Here is a 16,304-nt window from a genome sequence, read left to right on the forward strand (position 1 = left end):
AGAGATGATGTGTAAACGCGCGGTGGTAGTTATAAACTTAAATTTGTCTATGAGTATTTATAGCAAAGTGATGCGCTGCGAGAAAGGCATAGTATTATTGGGACTTTTGGCTAATAGTTGGGTTGGAACTGTACATTTAATAAATAAGGCACATCCTCTTTTATAGAAAGGGAGTTACCAAAAATTTTATAGCACTTTTCCTCGGATACGGAAACAACACTAATCGAAAATCGTAGCTTTGACTTCTCATGTTTATGCTCATCACGAGATTTATAATGACAACGACACATCCGCTCAGCTAATCGCTGTGGCATTGGCTGTTGATGTAGCGACTCGTGGGAACTGGCGGATGGTGCTATCATAACACATAACATTTCTTTCCTTCGTGATATAATATTTTGCCAACGCACGTTAGACATCCGTACTCTGTCTGTCAGGGCCGGATTTGGAGCTAAGCCTTCAAAGCCCGACCTAGGGCCCTAAGCAATGTATCAATTGTAAAAGGGATCCGATAAATCTAGGAGGCCATTGGAAATTTAAATGGCATAAGTCTCTAAATCTGGCAATGCAGTCTCCGGCGGCGCACACATTTTTTTGTTACAAAATCTTTCAATGCGTATAGTACGATAGTACTCTTTATTATACTGTGGTCACGGGGAGAATTTATTTAGATCAATAAATTTGGCAAACCGTTCGCATTAAGTATTCAATACGTTTCGGGTTTATCGGTTCAGGATGTGAGTCGGTTTTTGACCGTGTGCCGTTCTTCCTAGTGCCATCGAGTAATGTGGTAGTTTTAATTTTGGGCGCGTTGCCGTCGTCGCGCAACGGATGTTATTAAAATCGAGGTTCCGCGCATTTAAATGTTTTCATTTTAATGTTATCCGCGGCACGGTAGCACTGATGATTTTTTTATGTGAATCCTAATAATTTATTGTTTTGTAAACGATTTTATAAGTATGGGCTACTGCAAAAAAAATATCTTCATGTTATTGTATTAGTGAAAAGTGAAATCTGTTTATGTATTTCTATTTTTATTCTACTTGGGTAATTGACATGTCATCAGCTCATTTACTCATTACATTATTATGAGACGCAAGATTTGCTTATGATCCCTGTCCTGCACGTGGTCGAATGCTTTAGAATAGTGTCCCTGCGGCACTCCACCAAAGGCGGAGACGGAATTCGTTGGTGCACGGTTTTACTGGTTTTTAGACAGTAGTCCTAGACTGGTTAGTCCTTCATCCGCCCCTGGTTCCCACGGACCGGGTGGTAATGCGTAAAAGCATTTCCCCAACGTAAAGAAAAGTATTCCTTCTGTGAATGATTGTTTTATATCGGAGTAAAGCGTCGTACACACGTGCCAATGGGCGTAGAAAACGCCGATAACCTATGTCGCCGGTCACGTTTGTCGTTTATCGCCGCACTAAACTCTCTCTTATATCGCACTTATCGTAATTCCTTGTATATGCGATAATGAATAATACATTAAGAGCATGCTACAAGTACTCAGTTTCTTGGAGATTAGCAAGAAAATATCACAAGGGCCTGTTTAATTTGAGTTGTTTATGAGCGCTCTTTCAATCCTAGGAACAGACGAGATACAAACATCTACTTAAGTTTTTTAACCCATCAAATATTTATGTTCACTTCTTTTATACGATTCGCATCACTTAGAAACAAAATAAAATAGTGGTGTAAAGTTTGAAATAAAACAGCTCACTACACTAATTACTTCTCATAAATCGAGATCGTTTTGCGTCTGCGCAGCCCGCCCCGCACAAATGTCACAAGTAATTTACCGGCACGAGCATACACGAGTAAACATGAACCCTCCAATTTGCTCGACACGGACAAAACGACAGACGAGACGAGAAGGGCCGGTACAGAGACCTTCGGGAGGAATGCCGAATGCTTATCGAAAATGAAGTTGAGCAAAAAACTCGTCCGCGCAAGCCGTTCTGATATGGGCAATATGTTGAGCACTTGTGAATATATAAATGTCGGTGGGAAAAATAGTTTCACCGTTGTATTATGGTGGTTGTACCTATAGTGTTCTTCGCACTCATGAGGTCCAGTTCGACACAACACAGCACAAACACAGTTTGCAACAATTACTTACCTCCAATAAGCAGATCTTATCTCTAAACTAGAGATGGGCCAAATATTCGGTAAATATTCGGTATTCAGCATATTCGGCAAGTTTTTCAATGTTCGTATTCGGCCGAATAATTCGGTTGCATTGCCGAATATTTACCGAATAAACAAAGTAAATAACTAATGAAGATTTTACGTATTCTATTGGACACGAAGCTCCTATTTTAGTAGCTTTCTAAAAGAGATAATAATAATTACCAATGCGTCAAATACAATTGTTTTGTAAAAAAGTTAAGAAACCGTAGTTTAAGAGTTGAAAAGAGTTCACAGTTGTTTTAACTAAGTTTTAGTTATCCACTAAATCATAAGAACATAGTTGTAGTTGTAGTAACCTAGTAACACAATATATGTATTAACCATTATCAATCATTTAATAGTTTTAATCTTAACATTCGCCTTAAAAATATGGCGTAACCGAATATTCAGCCGAATGTTCGGTTCGGTAAGAGCTGAACCGAATGTTCGGCCGAATATTCGTATTCGGCAAAGTCCATATTCGGCCCATCTCTACTCTAAACAATAAAATTCACAAACGAACATAATTCGTATGTTTTTGCTACAGAAATGAATCCGTTGATAGAGTTGATTGATACTCGTCAACAAACACAGAGGGCGGTGCCTTGTGTGTCGCGATATCTCCGCGAGCATCTACACGTCTTGCCTTTGACGTTGCGACGATGTAACGGCTTCTTCAGATAACATCGTTGTTTGATAGCAGACCGCCCAAACATTGTCCGGATGAATGAGGATAAGTCTTGTCTTCTAGGGAGATGCCCACACGTTTTAGCATATTTTGAGCTTCGGCGTTCCGTCAGCGTCATTGACTTCATAGCCGACGTTGCGTCGAACAACACCCGTAGATTTGACTAAATGCCGACGGTCGGTCGCGAGACCGTGGTGGGGTGGCCCTTAAGACTGCAAAGACGATTAACATTTTCCCAAAAAAAAGTTACCCGTGATAAAGAAAATAAATATCTTTACCAGAATTGGAACCCAGTATCTGCTTCGTAAATAGACCGGCTCACTAGGTCACTAGGAGCTAGAAAAGTGAAATATAAAGTATTGTATTAGATAGAAACAAATTCCCATGCCACATCCATGCGTGCCAGTGTCCCGTGATACGAGTATATTGCGATAATCGAGATAAACCGGCGGTGTCGAGTAATTGCGAGTAATTAACCGCATGTCGTGCTGGTGAAGTAGGCGCAGTGTCGCAAACTGCATGTGTTACAAATTCGGCGGTTAGACACTTTGGGATTAGGCACGAATAGCGAACACAGAGTTGAAATGAAAACAGAGGTACAAATAGATAGCTTACACTCTAGCTAGTATGTCTCCAATAGAAGATCCATACTATACCTAGCCATGTTCTAGTAGTCATCTTTTTGCAGTTTTTTTAAACAGCGCCTCATGGTTCGATCGTTATTTAGCACCTTATACATTTGGTTGTGACATTCGCTTATTGGATTTAACGTGGCGCTTATAATATGGCGTCTCTTAGATAATATCAATTTGACCAAGATGACAATACTCGTACCGAGTTGTAAATGTTTGTGTGTCACGCACACGCATAAACACGAGCGTACGCATGTTGAATAACAAGTTTTCATTGAAGATCCACTTTTAGACATCCCTATATTAATTACCTAGAAATGAGTCTAGGCCTCAATAGTCCACCTCTGATCGTTTTTAAACTCTGTGGCTGAGATTTACGGGTGTTAATCTGATTTCTTAAGAACGCCATATTTGTCAAGCAAAGCCGTGAGAAATTGAAACCGCACCAAATGTGGATAATCTTACCAAAAACGAAATAATTCCTAACATTCTCCCGGCTTTTCCCATAGCACAGCTAAGTCTGTAATCCTCTAGGTAATCTTATTCCAAGAATTGGCACAAGTACTTTTCTTTAAACTAGTGACCTTCTGGCCAGGTCACTGGAGAAACTAAGCGTTTGGATTAGTCCAGTTTAATGTATTATTGTAGTTTAATATAGAAACTAAGTTGTTAAACTACAACAAATACAACAGTACATCCCTGTCACACAAATCGCGGGTGGAGACAAAACCGAGGTCGACAAACATGTGATCTGGGACGTTCTTATTAGACCTAATAAGTGTGGATACTATTTGGTACTATTGAACATTCGAAGATAAAAACCAAGTACTACTATTTCTTTTTTTCATTGCATTCTTGATAAATGAATGTTTCTAGTGAGCGTGTCTCTGTTATCGCGAGTTATTGTTCTGGTGCAAGCAAACAATGTGTGCGTGGTCGATGGTCGTGGACGTGCGATAGTGGCGCCGGTGCGGCGGCTCCGGGCACATTAGCTATCTCACTGATAAAATATGGCAAAAAACAAAACAAAAAAATCGAGCACTTAAGACGCTACGGGAGCGAAAATGCTAAAATGGAAAGGAGTCCCTTTTTCAATTTAGGAATTTCAGTTAAATATACTAGTGTTATTAACTAGATTTACCGAAAGAAAATGTCCATTAAGAACAACTCAGTTAAAAGATATTGCGAAAAAATCTTTAAACTCGAGATTCCGCTCTCGACTGTTTCCTCCTTCAAAACTTATTTAAACGGAACGAAATTTGAGAATCTGAATAACAATTAAATAATCTGTGTCGAACCGTTTAGATTTTTTGGCTAATTGTTACCGATCTTGAGTATCACACCTTTTTTTGAGCCATATTGAAAAAACTACCGTTTTTAGCCATTTTAATAAAGACGCCACGAGCATTGGCTCTAGCGTCTTTTTTGAAAAAAATAAAAAACAAATAGCAAAAACCATTTTGAATATGCAGTTAAAACGGTCCGACACAGATAAAAATAATAATTTGAATCTTGAAAAAGTAATTTCTCTGTATCTTCACTAAATGTTTTATTTATTTATTTAATCCAAAAGCAGGGCGGAAATGCTTTAAAGCATTCTCTACCAGTCAACCTCAAGGCTAAGCAGAGAGACTCAGTAGATAGACGAGAGCGTTCGTATAGAGAATTGACCTGCACGGGTAGCATGGTCGCGTGATAAACGATAAAATATCAGGCCGTCCCTATCGCACTATTAGTAAGTGCGATAGGGACGGCCAGATGATTTATCATTTATCGCGCGACCTGCCTGTATCGTATCGTCTTAAGCCCTAAATTTTTTGCCAACACACAACACCGACCACTTTTCTCTAAATGTTAAATCGTTTCACTTACAGATGAGCAAACAGCGCACTCCTACAGACAACCTGTTAAACCTACAAGAAGATCTTGGAAACTTGAATAAAACAAAACATGTCAAACATTTATTATTGGAATAGATACCAGGTCAGAAACTCGTTTATACTGAATTTAAGGGAGTCAAAACTGCTTTTATTTTTTAAAGTGGTATGCAGATTTGTTAGACGTTAGTCTATAAATCATACAGAGAACACATGTTTGACCGGCATAGTTATGAACTAAGTATTGGAGATTGCATAGGCTAATAATTTGTTTGCAAAAAATATGGTACAATAAGGTGTTATTGAAAAGTATTTTAATTCTGAAATATTTGTTTTTAATTCTAGTCTGTTAATTTATATTTGATTACTTTATTAAAGTATCTCGTTTTTAGCTTTAATTATAAGATGTAATGTTTTGAAAAGAAGTGGCCCGCCGTGTTTCTTGCCGGTCCCATAGCCCCCTCCAACTGAGGGGGGACTGAAATCTTTCGAGGCTGAGGCGTAGGGTTAGAGCCGCGTACTTTAAAAAGCGCATTGTAATATGCCTACTTGGAAAATAAATATTTCATTTCATTCATTTCATTTCATTTTATTAAAGTTACTGGCTTTTTCCCGCGGCTTTGCCCGCGTACTAAAATTAATCTCATTCAAACGTTGAACTTTGAACCCCCATTTCACCCCCTTAGGATGTGAATTTTGAAACATCCTTTCTTAGTGCTCCTCTACAACTTACAAGGAACCTACGTGCCAAATTTTAAATCTCTAGGACCAGCGGTTTCGGCTGTGCGTTGATATGTCATTCACTTCATTCAGACAGTTTTTTCTATGTATTAGGGTTCCGTACCTCAAATAGGAGAAACGAAACCCTTATAGGATCACTCGTGTGTCTGTCTGTCCGTCTGTCACAGCCGATTTCTCCGAAACTACTGGACCGATTTACTAGAAATTTGGTACACATATGTAAACCTGTGACCCAAAGACGGACATGTAATTTAATTTAGATAACTACCAACTTCAACAAAAGTTATTAAATCGAACGCCCTCTTTGGCCACCCTCCCCTAATAACAGACGTGTCACTTGTGTCAAACATTGCACTACATGCTGACGTCAGTGAACATGTATAAGTAAGCAACATAAACACACGTCGGCGTCTTATCTGGCTGGCAGGAAAGTCACGAGAAGCTATTACTTCATTTACGCCAATTTAACAACTAAACCGCTAGCGTCGAGATAAAACTAAATTGCTTTATCAACGAAGACCTAACGCTACTCGTATTTTTCTCGACGAGCCGTAGATTATATTTAATATAAATGACACCTAAATAAAATTATAAATACATCAATTTTATGTATTTTGTTGCAATTGGCTTGAGAAGTAGGCATGCATGTAGGCACCTTGGTTGCCTTATCACTATTAAATTAATCCACACTAATATTACAAATGGAAAAATGTGTGTTTACTTGTTTATCGTCTTTCACAGCAAAACGGAGCGACGAATTGACGTGACTGTTTAAGTAGACAATACATAATTAAAGTCCAGAGTGGCATAGGCTACTTGTTATCTCTTTCTAACCCCCCACTTTCCTAAAATAGGGGTTGGACGTTCGTATGGAGCACTCCGCAATTTTCGAAAATAACGCGAGGTCGCGGGCGAATGCTAGTAGGTATTACTTCATATGTTTTATTTTTATTCCAGATTCCAGACTATGCCAGTGCCGTGTGAACTCAAATGTTCCACATACATATGTCAGTGCATATCAAAATTCAAGTTACGTAACCACACATTGACAGTTTCAATACAACGTCACCAATTAATTAAATAAGCCTGATTGATCGCAAAGGCTTATAATTACTATAAGTTATAAGCCGCTCGTATCGGCGAGGTGTCAACACGTTGTGACGTGGAGACAATATGTTTGCGTCACCGACACCGCCGCGCCGGTTCATTATGTGGCGGTGCTTAATCATTTTAATCGTGTTTATTATGAATAAGTAAATAATTGATAATTACCCTTAATAGATAGTGATGACGTGAGCACTTGAGCAGTTAACAGCGCTGCGTTTTAGGGAATAGATATTAGATTACAAACGTGGTCCTCAAATTAATTCCTGGATGACATTAATGAACAAAATTTCCAATGGATTTTAATTAAAGCCTTGTCCCTACGTTTCTTTATTGTTGGTAGGATCCTTTATTTACTGAATTTATGAGATTTAAAACAAAAATTATGGACAAAGTGCATTTCTTTCTCAAAATTTTATTTAAAGGATTCGACAAAAAACTATTTTCTTAAGGAATGAAGTAACCGCGGTGATAGACAACAGGGGTAGTGCCTTGTGTTGTCTACTCCAATAAACAATGGGATATACATTTTAAATTAATAAGTTGAGCACGTCCCGTCCCGTCCCGCATGATATCCGTTCGTCTAGAGGTAGATCTCGGGATAATATTTGTATTTGTTTTCATAGGAATTAATCGTTGTCTATAATTCTATGAAATAATGACGGACACGGTTCTGCTTTTACTTTGTCATTTTGTACCACAGAATATAATATAATGTAATATGCACCAAACGAGCAAACGAGACTGATTGGAAGCAGTCATCGCCGCTCATCATATTTGGAAGCCATTTAGCCGTCCTCCTATGTATCGTTAGTCGTAAATAGTCGTTAGTAGGTTAGTAAACAATATGATGTGTAGTGTCAAACTATACCTAAATACTTAATAGATTTTAGTTATTTATAATACTTAGTTGTGACGATTTGACCCCTCCGGGAAAAGACAATTGGTACCTAACCTACCTCCCGCGCTACGAGAATTAGACCTCAACGCGTTCCGTGCCTATATTTATTTACCTACCTTATCGAATCAAGTATTAATGATTGATACAAATGATAACATTTTTTTACTATTATTTATAAGTATGTCTAAAAAAAGCTTTATTTAAATCAAATTCATTTACTTAACGATAACAATCTAAAACTTTTATTACCTACACAATGCCTACTAAACATTTCGCCCATCATTTTTATGGTGTTTTAAAATACAACCGTAAATTACACAGGTTAAATCGCAGGTTCTAGAGCTATCCAGCCACCTGCGGCTACTGTTCCGAAAATCATTTCATTTCATTTCAACTACAGTAGCTTACACAATAACTATTACCCTATTTAAAATTGCAAACGGGACTTAATCGCGTATTTACTATGTTTTAAACACTAACCTCCGACGTTTCAAGGACGGCATTGCCCCCGTGGTCTCGGAGCAGACACTAACTATTACCCTTATTTATTTGTGTCATTTCCCTATCACACATCAATCAATCAATCAATCAATCTATCATGTCACAATTTCGTTTTCATTCAACCCCTTATTTGCCAAAAGTGGCAAATAAGGGGTTGAAAGGGGCTCTGCCTACCCCTTCATGGGATACAGGCGTGATTGTATGTATGTATGTATTTCCCTATAGGAAATACTAAAAGAATCTGACCTTTATCTGAGAACAATAAAGATTAGAAATAATCAGTTTTTAGGGTTCGTACCTCAAAAGGAAAAAACGGAACCCTTTTATAGGATCACTTTGTTGTCCGTCTGTCCGTCCGTCCGTCCGTCTGTCAAGACCCTTTTTCTCAGGAACGCGTGGAGGTATGAAGCTGAAATTTATATCAATTACTCAGGTCTACTGTCCCTTGAAGCTGTGAAAAAATCAAACTTCTAAGCCAACGCAATCAAAAGATACAGCCGTTTATGCCGCAAATTTTCGACACTTGCAAGGGAATCAAAACCTACAGGGTGCTTCCCGTGAACTCAGAATCTTGAAATTTGGTACGAAGCAACGTCTTATAGCATAGATAAAGGAAAAATTACGAAAACCATAAATTTTTAGTTACATCACATAATATATTTTTTTTAAATAATTTTAACCTTACTACCCATTTCCTCATAAACGCGTAGAGGTATTAAATTGAAATTCATACCAAATACTCAGGTCTATAATACCTTTAAGCTGTAACAAAATCAAACTTCTATGTCAACGCAATCAAAAGAAACAGCAATTTAAGCTGCATATTTTGAAACTCGCAAGTACTCGCAAGGTTGTCTATTGTTTGCCCGACAGTCATTTAACATAATATTCATTTGCCCGAATCTAACTTGCCTGAATTTCATTTGCCCGAATGATTTGTTTACCATAAAAATCATATGACATACTCGTTGTTTATCCGAATATTACCTTCCATAATCATACAATGCCATACTATTTGTTAGCCATATTATTAAGTGCAATAATATGGTTTCATAGAATATTCAAACGCCATAAGCAATTATTGCCATATTAATTGTTGCCCATATTATTACCTAACCTAACCTACTTTCTGATAACAGTTTCATTTTCCAGGGGTCACAGTTCTAACCTAACCTAACCTACTTTTCCAGCAGTTTCATTCTCCAGGGGGTCACAGTTCTAACCTAACCTACTTTCTGATAGCAGTTTCATTTTCCAGGGGGTCGCAGTTCTAACCTAACCTAACCTACTGTCTGATAGTATTTTCATTTTCCGGGGGGTCACAGTTCTAACCTAACCTAACCTACTTTTCAAGCAGTTTCCTTTTCCAGAGGTTCACAGTTCTAACCTAACCTAACCTACTTTCTGATAGCAGTTTCATTCTCTAGTCTTTCTAGTACCTATTATAGTAGTTTTCGATTCTGCCAAAGCACATTATGGAAATTGACTTTTCTGGACGCTAATTTGTATGACAAATGATGGTATGGAATGTGGTAATTACGGATTTCGATGATTCTGACAAATGACATTATGGAAACTGACTTTATGGGAAACAAAGTTTCTGGCACTAGATTAATATAGTAAACAATGATTATGGCATAAGATGTTATGAGAAACAATATTATGATTGTTGAATAGGATGGCAAATAAAATTATGGCAAATGAAATTCTGGCAAATGGGGGTATCCCTATCCAGCCACCTGCGGCTACTGTTCCGAAAATCATTTCATTTCATTTCAACTACAGTAGCTTACACAATAACTATTACCCTATTTAAAATTGCAAACGGGACTTAATCGCGTATTTACTATGTTTTAAACACTAACCTCCGACGTTTCAAGGACGGCATTGCCCCCGTGGTCTCGGAGCAGACACTAACTATTACCCTTATTAATTTGTGACATTTCCCTATCAGGCTATCACACATCAATCAATCAATCAATCTATCATGTCACAATTTCGTTTTCATTCAACCCCTTATTTGCCAAAAGTGGCAAATAAGGGGTTGAAAGGGGCTCTGCCTACCCCTTCATGGGATACAGGCGTGATTGTATGTATGTATGTATGTATTTCCCTATAGGAAATACTAAAAGAATCTGACCTTTATCTGAGAACAATAAAGATTAGAAATAATCAGTTTTTAGGGTTCCGTACCTCAAAAGGAAAAAACGGAACCCTTTTATAGGATCACTTTGTTGTCCGTCTGTCCGTCCGTCCGTCCGTCTGTCAAGACCCTTTTTCTCAGGAACGCGTGGAGGTATGAAGCTGAAATTTATATCAATTACTCAGGTCTACTGTCCCTTGAAGCTGTGAAAAAATCAAACTTCTAAGCCAACGCAATCAAAAGATACAGCCGTTTATGCCGCAAATTTTCGACACTTGCAAGGGAATCAAAACCTACAGGGTGCTTCCCGTGAACTCAGAATCTTGAAATTGGGATACCCCCATTTGCCAGAATTTCATTTGCCATAATTTTATTTGCCATCCTATTCAACAATCATAATATTGTTTCTCATAACATCTTATGCCATAATCATTGTTTACTATATTAATCTAGTGCCAGAAACTTTGTTTCCCATAAAGTCAGTTTCCATAATGTCATTTGTCAGAATCATCGAAATCCGTAATTACCACATTCCATACCATCATTTGTCATACAAATTAGCGTCCAGAAAAGTCAATTTCCATAATGTGCTTTGGCAGAATCGAAAACTACTATAATAGGTACTAGAAGGACTAGCTAGAGAATGAAACTACTATCAGAAAGTAGGTTAGGTTAGGTTAGAACTGTGACCCCCTGGAAAATGAAACTGCTATCAGAAAGTAGGTTAGGTTAGGTTAGAACTGTGAACCTCTGGGAAAGGAAACTGCTTGAAAAGTAGGTTAGGTTAGGTTAGAACTGTGACCCCCCGGAAAATGAAAATACTATCAGACAGTAGGTTAGGTTAGGTTAGAACTGCGACCCCTGGAAAATGAAACTGCTATCAGAAAGTAGGTTAGGTTAGGTTAGAACTGTGACCCCCTGGAGAATGAAACTGCTGGAAAAGTAGGTTACGTTAGGTTAGAACTGTGACCCCTGGAAAATGAAACTGCTATCAGAAAGTAGGTTAGGTTAGGTAATAATATGGGCAACAATTAATATGGCAATAATTGCTTATGGCGTTTGAATATTTTATGAAACCATATTATTGCACTTAATAATATGGCTAACAAATAGTATGGCATTGTATGATTATGGAAGGTAATATTCGGATAAACAACGAGTATGTCATATGATTTTTATGGTAAACAAATCATTCGGGCAAATGAAATTCAGGCAAGTTAGATTCGGGCAAATGAATATTATGTTAAATGACTGTCGGGCAAACAATAGACAACCCTTGAAATTTGGTACGAAGCAACGTCTTATAGCATAGATAAAGGAAAAATTACGAAAACCATAAATTTTTAGTTACATCACATAATATATTTTTTTTAAATAATTTTAACCTTACTACCCATTTCCTCATAAACGCGTAGAGGTATTAAATTGAAATTCATACCAAATACTCAGGTCTATAATACCTTTAAGCTGTAACAAAATCAAACTTCTATGTCAACGCAATCAAAAGAAACAGCAATTTAAGCTGCATATTTTGAAACTCGCAAGTACTCGCAAGGGAATCAAAACCTAAAGGGTACTTCCAGTCGACCTAGAATCTTGAAATTTGGCATGAAGCAACGTTTTATAGCACACATAAAGGAAAAATTCCGAAAACCTTAGGTTTGTACGGAACCCTCGGTGCGCGAGTCCGACTCGCACTTGGCCGGTTTTTTTGTTTTGCCTTCAATCCCGCACAGAGTCTACCGCGAATACCAAAATTAAGAAAACTGCGAGCGTTTTTTTCTGACACTAGTTACGTCTTAATTTGAGTAGGTAAAAGACGAAAATGTCCATATTTTGAAAATATCTGTATGACGAATTGTACGTATGACGGGCAGTCCAAGATCGGTTGTAATCTTATCACTGTTATCACAGTGTCATTGTTTTAACAAGGAGGCAGTTGTAATGGAGTCGTTAACGTTACCTCACTGAACAGCCTCGACGTTGCGGCGTTGACGCAACGGCCTAGGATTCATTACGCTCAATGCTTAGTTAATTACCATTTTAATTAGCTATTACCTAGGTAAATTACATCTAAAGTGAAGGGAAGCTATTAAAACATAGGTGCACTAAATAGAATAGATATTTAGAGTAAATAAAATGCAGTCATTTTGACAGCTCGTTAAACTATGTAGTTAAATACATACCTGCATTGCTACACTTCTTAATTAATATTAACGCCATATATTTAATATATACTTGAGCGATAAGACTGACAGTTGATTATTATTGTTTAAGTTGGTTTTAATAGTTGGTTATACTATAAATATATACCTTCAATATTAAAGTTCATTTTGTTGTTATTTTTGACAAACCTTGTTTCACCTTACATTTTTAGTGATGTAGGTAGAATCACTTCGTTTTATAAGCCTTTTATTTTTAGCGGCTTTGTTTATTTCTAATTTCCAATTCAATTATGATAAATTCTCACTTCAAATTTTTTTTTAAATTGCCAAGCACATAACGTCGTTATGTAATTAAATATCAATTTTAAACACCTAATTAACTACCAGGTCGAACTCAACAAAACTAATGTAAACAACACAACAAAACATAAGTACAAAAACTCACCAAAATTATAAACACGGGACTCCGAACATCACTGCAATTCCACTGAGTAAGCACCACCGGTACCGATATTTAAAATAACTCGAAACTTTAAAGTTGTCCCGTACCGGTAAAGTTCGATCGTTCTGCGCGCGAGTGGCGTGCGGGCTGCGCGGCGCGTGAGATATGACTGCCGTTCCGTTGCATAATGCCGTCGGGCGGGCGGTCGCGACGCAATGTGGCTGATGTCGACCTTATTGACATTTGGAGATCTTTCAGGAGATTGAGGTGTGCTGAAATGGAATGGGATTTAAATTGGATTTTTTAAGTTCAATTTATAATGCCGAAGCCTATAGCCTAGCGACCTTGGGACCTATTTTAAAATTTAGATGATTCGGTTTCGTGTGGCTTCCTTCAATACCTGACCTACTATGTAGACTAGAACTGTCTGAGCCACCGAACGCCCATTCTTGGGACAAGCGGACCCCGGCGGCCGGCGGCCATAAGCCACGCCCACAGAGAACCTTGGTCTGTGGTCGAATAAATGCTGGAATAAATAAATAAATAAATATTATTAGGACATCCTTACACAGATTGACTGAGCCCCACGGTAAGCTCAAGAAGGCTTGTGATGTGGATACTCAGACAACGATATTACATAATATACAAAACAGTTATTAACAAAATGTCTGTGCTCATCACATAAACATAACAAAAAATAAAACCGCCTTCAAAAAAAAAGCGTACAAAACACGGAGAAACTAAAAAGCCAAAAATAATAAACCTTCGAATTCAGATTTCTTATCGGATTGCAATAATCTAAACATCCAAATTATAAACAAATCAATTATTTTTGTAGTCGGTACCAGACCTGTTCGTCGCCTTGCTATTTCCTGTTTGCCCTACCCAACCATACGCAGGCTGGTCCCGACTCCAAAAATAATTGATTTGTTTATAATTTGGATGTTTAGATTATTGCAATCCGATAAGAAATCTGAATTCGAAGGTTTATTATTTTTGGCTTTTTAGTTTCTCCGTGTTTTGTACGCTTTTTTTTTGAAGGCGGTTTTATTTTTTGTTAAAAAGTTAATTTATTTGTTGATTTTTAGTGGTTCCTAGTGATATTATATGTATCAGTCCGAATATATGTACAGTAGTGAAAGAATTGTCCTTTAACTCCTAACCATTGAGGAGTTGACCTTCCATCATCAGCTCAGCCACATAAAATTATTACCATCAGGCGCAAATACTGGTGCACCTTTGAAAAATACACAAAAAACATTACATGTGCCTATAACATTTGAAGAGTTCCCTCGATTTCTCCAAGATCCCATCATCAGACCACGACTTGGTGCCAATGGGACCATCTCGGGGTTATACCCGTTCGATCAAAAAAAAAATTTTGAAAATCGGTCTACGATTCTCGGAGATATCGAGTAACATACATACAAAAAAAAATAAAAAATAAAAAAAAAATTCAGTCGAATTGAGAACCTCCTCCTTTTTTGAAGTCGGTTAAAAAAGGTACTACGAGGTATAGTATTTATTGCTAAATTACTTATAGGTAGGTGTTTTATTCTAGAGAGTAGGTAGGTACTTACTATAGGCACCATAGCCTAATTTTCTTCCTATAAAGTAATGTAAAAATAATATTAATCGGATATTATTGTTATTAACTTATTACTGTAGAAGTCCGCGAATCAAACACAAAGCCCTATTCAAAGAGTTCTCAAAATTCGTGACCATACGTTGACCAATTAAAAACTTAAACAAGATTGTTTTTTATTAGTTTTTTTCAACATCCTGTATTTTGGGACTAATTTCTGGTGTTATAATGTGGTCGTTGTACTCGCACAATGCTATGTTATGTAGTTCGAAAGGGAACAATAGCTATGTATGTAATTTAAGATGCTTTTCATAATTTTTAAACATTTTATACATATATCGGTAGCAAAAACTATTTTGAACAGGATTGAAATAGGCACGTACCCATTCTAATTAATCGAGCAACACAGAATCGGCCTATCAAGTTGATTCCGCAGCTAATACTTTGAATTCATTGAGTTTCATTTCATATGTGACAAAAGTTTATAAATTCTAAAGCCTGCGATACACAATTACACATGGCTGTAAATAGCTTGCACAACTGGCATGCCAGTTTTGTATTTGTACGCGGCTGGCATGCCAGACTGCCAGTTGTGCAAGTTACAGGCATGCAGGCCTAACCGAGTATACCTGTATTGTACCTATAAGATTTTGATAAGTGTAGGGCAGAAAATCTCTTGAACAGGATTTCTGAAGCTCGCTGAACAATATTTTCATATGAGTGCTGAAAGAAGCCTTATAAGTACTAATAAAATAATATCCAGGTTCAAGAATGATGATATCTATCTTCGGCTGTAAGAACAATTGTTCAGCGAGAGCTCGAGTTTCAAGTAAACTATCTTCCAAGACAAAAGCATCAACTCGGCAAGTTTCCTGAAACCGTCAGAACAATCCTTCAGCCTCTCCTCATCTGCATTGTCCTCCACAATGGCGGCGCGGCGGCTGACGCGCTTGCGTGAGAACGGAAGCAAGCGGCCCGAACTTGATAGCTCTATTGTTTTGAACACACTTTACAACAGTGAATATGGACCAATTGATATAGAACAGCTATACGAAGTGACCCGTTATCATTGCTCTGTGGTGAAGCAGTCTTGGTGATACTTGGGAGATGGATTTCGGAAAAATGTTAATCGTTTGATGGAAGTGATATGTGGCTTTTACATCTCGGAAGCTTCTTCAGCTTACAGTTCATGCCAAAGATTTTGTCAGGATTTCTGTTGAAATTTCTGGTGGAAAGAACTTTATTGTACCATTTTGTATGGAAAGTCACATATCAGTTTTAAAATTACAAACCATACAGAATATAAAAAGACTCCGTCTTCGTTCTCGATCATTGCCAAAATGCCAACGGGAT

At 37.5% G+C, this 16,304-nt stretch overlaps 1 protein-coding gene across 1 annotated transcript in view; it reads right to left on the reverse strand.

Annotated features, from left to right (window-relative positions):
* LOC125235816 (GAS2-like protein 3) overlaps positions 1 to 13,543 on the reverse strand; it is a 159,647-nt gene extending 146,104 nt beyond the window's left edge. The window contains 1 exon segment of the mRNA XM_048142405.1: positions 13,370 to 13,543. The gene's annotated coding sequence lies outside the window, so the exon portion shown is untranslated.
* Between the last annotated feature and the right edge of the window lie 2,761 nt (positions 13,544 to 16,304).

The sequence above is a fragment of the Leguminivora glycinivorella genome, chromosome 18, assembly GCF_023078275.1.
Source record: "Leguminivora glycinivorella isolate SPB_JAAS2020 chromosome 18, LegGlyc_1.1, whole genome shotgun sequence".
Taxonomy (NCBI): domain Eukaryota; kingdom Metazoa; phylum Arthropoda; class Insecta; order Lepidoptera; family Tortricidae; genus Leguminivora; species Leguminivora glycinivorella.